Genomic DNA, 6,567 nt, shown 5'->3' on the forward strand with positions numbered 1-6,567 from the left:
CTCCTCTTCAGAACACCCCTGGGTCTCCAAGGTGTTACTGGGATTCCGATGCTGTGAAATAAAAGATGACAACACTAAAACCAGTTATTTTACTTTTTTGTCCAAATGTCCATTGGTTAAGGGTATTCAATGAACTAAATAATTATTTGTTTTAAATAAAAAGTTACAAAGATCATATTGACAGGGGCGGTTTATTTTCTTTTGAGTTGAGCTGAGTAACTAAACAGATTACTAACAGAGAATTACCTATGCAGCAGTTTCTATGCTTACATTTCTGCAATTCACAAGTCAAAATATGCTAAAAGTAAGTTTACACAGTTGTTTAGCAATGGAACATGTGTGTGCATTATCCACCATCAGTAACCCTCTAAAGTGGTTACTCTGTTAGCAATCCATGACTCACTGAGCTGAACCTAACAGTGGCATAACACTTTCAACATGTTTGGGTTGATCTCAGATTGTGTTCGTAGCCTTGCTTTGGACAGAATTGAGCTGCTGTTAGATTTGCCTTTCAGCAGCAGTTCGGGTTAAATGTGTGAAACCATTTACAGTCTACGGGTTTGTCTCTGTTTTCATAAGTAGTTTTTCTGTGTTTGTAAACATCCACAAACGTTTGTAAGGAGACTCTAAGCTTTGCTTAAATTCACTGTACCAGTCCAGATTGGTGGTGATGAGAATTTAGGAGCAGCGTCAGATCAAACAGACCACATGACGATGGAGACTCAGAACCAATCCAAGCCCTGCACCCATTACGGTAAACAAAGACTCATCTCCAAAGAGCCTTTCAAAGCTCTCTTCTATAAACCGTATAAATGCAGAAATGCACTCTGCCAACAGATCAAACACAATTCACCTAAATCAAACACATTCACCATTCACAGGGTTGTATTTATACACAGTACACACGAACACAGGAACTTAGGCAGGTAGGTTCTTGTCACTGCTAACATGTGAACCAGCCCCTCAAACAGCCCCTCCGTGCTCCCACAAGTTCAGTCCAACACCTTTTTTTGTTATTCTGCGCTCATCTGGGAGCCCATGATTCTGATCTGGAAACTTAGTTAAAATAGGACAATAAAAAACTTAGTTAAAATAGGACAATAAAATTAATGACTTTTGATTGTAACATTTATACTTGTAAATCTGTTTTCATTAAGTGATCAGGGATACTCTACAACAAACAGAACAGAGGAGTGAACAACATGATTTGATTGAATTTTATTTTTTTTGTTTCCCACACACACAAACACTGAAAAATTCTGCATTGGAATCATTTAAATAGACTCTTATGGTTGAACTACACTCAAAATTATTTTGTAGTATGTGATATTTCTTAAGAAACCGAATGGTTCAGAATAAGGTCCTTCATTCTCAGGGCAAGCAATGTGCTTTGCTCTCTCTCTCTCTCTCTCTCTCTCTCTCTCCTCTCTCATTATACTGTAAATATCCTTGAATAACTGAACAGCACATCCTTAATAAGCAGTGATATATGTGTTATAGTGTAGTACAACATGCCTTGAATTAGCTCATATAGTACTAGTGAGTAATTTCCTGGAAACAATGTGGAGTAGGGGCTCCTGTCTGGAGAAGCATGAACAAAGCCATGAACGTGTGTGTGTGTGTGTGTGTGTGTGTGTGTGTGTGTGTGTGTGTGTGTGTGTGTGTGTGTGTGTGTGTGTGTGTGTGTGTGTGTGTGTGTAAACAAAGCTATGAACTCAGGTCAAAGACCAACAAAGGTTACAAAAGAGACAGAGACAAAGTAATACAACCAAAAAAGCACCTCTGCAATTAAGTTTATTTTTATGTGTTAATTTACTAGAATAATCTGACTTTAAATATAAAATGTGTCCATTTATAACATGCTAGTTAATAACATGCTTCCTGTGAAATATCAGGAGAAAGAAATCTGACAAAGCATTATGCCCAGGAAAGCCTGAATTGCTGATAATGCCTGCAAACAATCTGGATTTAATCTGGATTTAATGAGAATAAATGTAAACGAAGTCCAAGCATGCACTCAGTGAGCAGGTCTTGCCAACACAGATCCTGCTGGATCTATCAGGACCTTGCTGATGAATTGCCTGCCATTTTATTCTCTGGGGACAAAGGATCTGACATCTGATTTTTTACCTTAATAAGTACAAAAGAAGTGGGAGAATTAAAGAAATACTCAAAAAAGACTGAGAAATGTGAGCACATAGCTAGCATTCAAATGAAACGTAAGAGCTTGAAAAGTATGACTGGAGTGACGAGCACGGTGGGAAGAGCATTGTGGGAAATAAGGGATCCATTGCTGTCTCTGTTTCTTTCATTATTTGCAGATTCTGGCAGATTCCTGGTCTGTTCAGTGGTCTCTTCCCGCTCTCCCAGAACCACACAGCGGCCTGATAAAACCTCGTGGCAACGACGGCATTAGCGGCACATTGAAACCAGACTTCTTTTGAAAGGCTGTTGTGGTCACACGGAAAAAATTCAGTCTGTGCTTATACTTATAAAAGAGTGGTGGTGTTAGCTGAGTCAGAAACCCCAACTTTGAACCGAGTCCCGGTGGTGCAGCCATCATCTGACGTGGGGCTGTGGGAGCAGAGCTGACACTGCTGTCTTGGTGGGAGGGACTTGCATTAATATATCCCCTGTCAATCACAGCAACATTAGCCAATCACGTGATCACGCTTGCTGATGGGTGTTTAGTGCTGTGCAGCAGCATGGAGATGTGGTGCTCAGCTTCATATGTCTCCATGGAAACACGTCCCAACCCCATCAGTCACGGTTGGTGGCTGTTGTACAGTGTGGGGATCTGACCGACTAAAGCTGGAAAATATGATAAACACAACATTGCTCTGTTACTTTATACTTTAATAAAAATCATTTAAAATAACCAGACCAGTTACTGTAGTGCAGTAGGCTATTTACTGTAGTGCTGTACTGTAGAGCATACACACAGTTAGGATTTGGCCTGATCATGGACCACATTGAAATGGTTGCTTTTTTCATACTGTTTTGAAATACACACATTCTTATGCCTGACCACACAAACAAAACCTGTAGAGTTGTGGCCACGTGTCTCATGAGCACCATCAGGAACCATCAGGAACTCTGGCTCACGGATTGTTCCACAAGCACAGCACCCTTCTTCAGTTAGACCAGTGAATATCATCAAGAGTGGTGTGTGTGTGTGTGTGTGTGTGTGTGTGTGTGTGTGTGTGTGTGTGTGTGTGTGTGTGTGTGTGTGTGTGTGTGTGTGTGTGTGTGTGTGTGTGTGTGTATGTGTTTGATCTTCAAATTCTTCCACAGAAGGACAGGTTATGTGACCACACCGTTCAGCCCGAGAGCCATGCTCAGGTCATGTGACCACACCGTTCAGCCCCTGACCCATGCTCAGGTCATGTGACCACACCTTTCAGCCCCTGACCTATTCTCATGTCATGTGACCACACCTTTCAGCCCTGACCCATGCTCAGGTCATATGACCACACCATTCAGCCCGAGACCCATGCTCATGTCATGTGACCACACCGTTCAGCCCCTGACCCATGCTCAGGTCATGTGACCACACCGCTCAGCCCCTGACCCATGCTCAGGTCATGTGACCACACCATTAGGTAGCACCACAGCCATTCGCTCCACTGGCTGATTCACAAGCAGCTTGCAAGGCTCAAGGAATTTCCAAACTGTATAAACAAGTGGGTTTAATGGTGGGGAGTTCCTCCTGCCCTGAGCATGTGAGTCTTAAAAGCACTCAGGTCTGCAAACTGCCTGCCAGGTTTCTGTTATTGTCAGTCCAGGATTCTGAACACCTTGTGTTCATGTGCGTGAGTCACTTAGCCAAACGAGGACCTCAGCTGTAACAAACAGACAACTCATTTTGTTGTCCTGACTGCTACACCCGTTTTGTTGTCCTGACTGTTGCACTCATTTGGTTGTCCTGACTACTACACTCGTTTGGTTGTCCTGACTGCTACACCCATTTGGTTTGTCATTGGGTCAACCCTAGTCTCCATTTAGTAAATCTTCACCTTTTAAATTCACTAATTCATTAAATTTTATGCTGTCCATAAATAGTTACTGCACATTCGTTTTATACTGTCAAGTTTGGTCCATTTGGAGTTATGGATAAACCAGCCTAGCATGTTTGGTGGTTATGTTTGAGACAAATGTATTTTTTTATTGACTGATGATTGGATCAAGTCTTTGGTTCACCCTGGGTTGGATTCACTGCCCTCGTCACACACAGGCAGCTCTCCACGTTCCAGCTCCTCACTTGAGCTCTGCTAGAGGGACTTACATCACCAACCTTTCCAGACCCTAGCAAACGAAACTAGCGATTCAGATCTCAAAGATTCATATATAATGCAAGCTTTTCAAAATGCTTGAAGTGTGATCCTCAGGAGCGTTTGGACACAGGAGACAGTCCATACTCACATCACACACACGTCATAATCTTCATCTGTTCATGAGCACAAAACACAGAACAAAAGAATGAACACCAACACCCAGCACATGTTTAACAGATATCTGTGCAATATCAAGGCAGTATTTGTGTGTGTGTGTGTGTGTGTGTGTGTGTGTGTGTGTGTGTGTGTGTGTGTGTGAGAGAGAGAGAGAGAGAGAGAGAGAGAAAGAGTTTACTGTCAAATTTTTCCAGTGAAAACTGAAATGAACCAAATGTAACACGGAGTGAACTAAGTCAAGAGGCAAGTGTGATAGTGAGCAGCACCTATCTGAAGGAACTCCAAAAGAGCAGACCAGAGACAACGAGACCAGAATCACCAAGACCAGAGACAACGAGACCAGAATCAACAAGACCAGAGACAACGAGACCAGCGACAAGTCCCACAGCAGCCCAAGAAGAATAGAAATCAATACACAACAATGAAAACAGGAGCATGCAGGGGACAGGTAAATACACAGGTAAATTATGGGAAAAAGAGACACAGGTGAAAACAAGAGGCGGAGTTGACAAAAGCAAAAACACGTGATGCTGTCGCCATGGGAACTGTGAAGCCAGTGCTGACAAACACCCAATACATATTTCTTAGACAGCAAGCTAAGTGTCCACAATAAAACAGTGATAACACAGAGCAGATCAGACTTCATGTCATCAAAAGGTGCTGCTTTCATTTATGAGAAACAGCATGTTGCTCTTGTGTCTGTATGTTAAACTCAGTGCCAGTGCATAAGCGAGTCCAGCTGAGGTTCCTCAGACATCACCCTCTCAACTAAACACACTCTTGGGGAATTTGTTATGAAGGTCGACAAAGTTTGCGGATGGTTTCCTTAAGGCGGGTTTAAGGCTGTTTTATTCTTTGATTCTGGCGGTTAGTACAGACTCTTTTCGCGGGGTCTGCGGGACACATTTTGCAGGAGTGCATGTGCAGTTGAGCTGGTTCTTCTGACTCTGGGCCTGTCATGCATACGTAGCTGTTTGTGTTGGACTCGGTCCCTCTGCCACTGCCAGCTTTGCAAGATCATGTCTCGAGTGCCCTTGAGAGGTTCTTACATTAGTTTCTATTCAAACTCCAGATTCTGTATGAAGTTAAGTCTTGCCTGTTTCTACGTGGGATTCACCAGAGGACATATAGCAGCTCACTGCCTAAGTGTGTTGTGTTGTCTCTGAATTTTCTTCTGTAATCCATTCTAAACATAGTTCTCTAAGTAATTACCTTATTTTTCAAAGTATCTCTAATAGTATTTGCTGGCACAAATACTATGACAATGTTTCTGTATTTCTGTATGTATTCTTCATCCTAATGATAACTTCACCTAAAGAGTCTATCATCCCACTCTTCTGTCTCCCTTCATGAAGCCAGACTTTGGTGTAGCCCGGCTACAGTAGCACCCCCAGCTACAGTACTACCCCAGCTATAGTAGCACCTCCAGCTACAGTAGCACCCCCAGCCACAGTAGTAGCCTCAGCCACAGTACACCCCAGCCACAGTAGCACCCCCCAGCCACAGTAGCACCCCCAGACACAGTAGCACCCCCAGCCACAGTAGTACCCCCCCAGCTACAGTAGCCCCCCAAGCCACAGTAGTACCCTCAGCCACAGTACCCCCCAGCCACAGTAGCACCCCAGCCACAGTAGCACCCCCAGACACAGTAGCACCCCCAGCCACAGTAGTACCCCCCAGCCACAGTAGCCCCCTCAGCTACAGTAGCACCCTCAGCCACAGTAGCCCCCCCAGTTACAGTAGCACCCTCAGCTACAGTAGCACCCCCAGCTACAGTAGTACCCCCAGCCACAGTAGTACCCCCAGCCACAGTAGCACCCCCCAGCCACAGTAGCACCCCAAGCCACAGTAGCACCCCCAGCCACAGTAGTACCCCCAGCCACAGTAGCCCCCTCAGCTACAGTAGCACCCTCAGCCACAGTATTACCCTCAGCCACAGTAGTACCCCCAGCCACAGTAGCACCCCCAGCCACAGTACTACCCCCAGCCACAGTAGTACCCCAGCTACAGTAGCACCCCCAGCCACAGTAGTACCCCCAGCCACAGTAGCACCCTCAGCCACAGTACTACCCCCAGCTACAGTAGCACCCTCAGCCTCAGTAGTACCCCCCAGCCA

Source organism: Brachyhypopomus gauderio, chromosome 5 (genome assembly GCF_052324685.1).
Source record: "Brachyhypopomus gauderio isolate BG-103 chromosome 5, BGAUD_0.2, whole genome shotgun sequence".
NCBI lineage: Eukaryota > Metazoa > Chordata > Actinopteri > Gymnotiformes > Hypopomidae > Brachyhypopomus > Brachyhypopomus gauderio.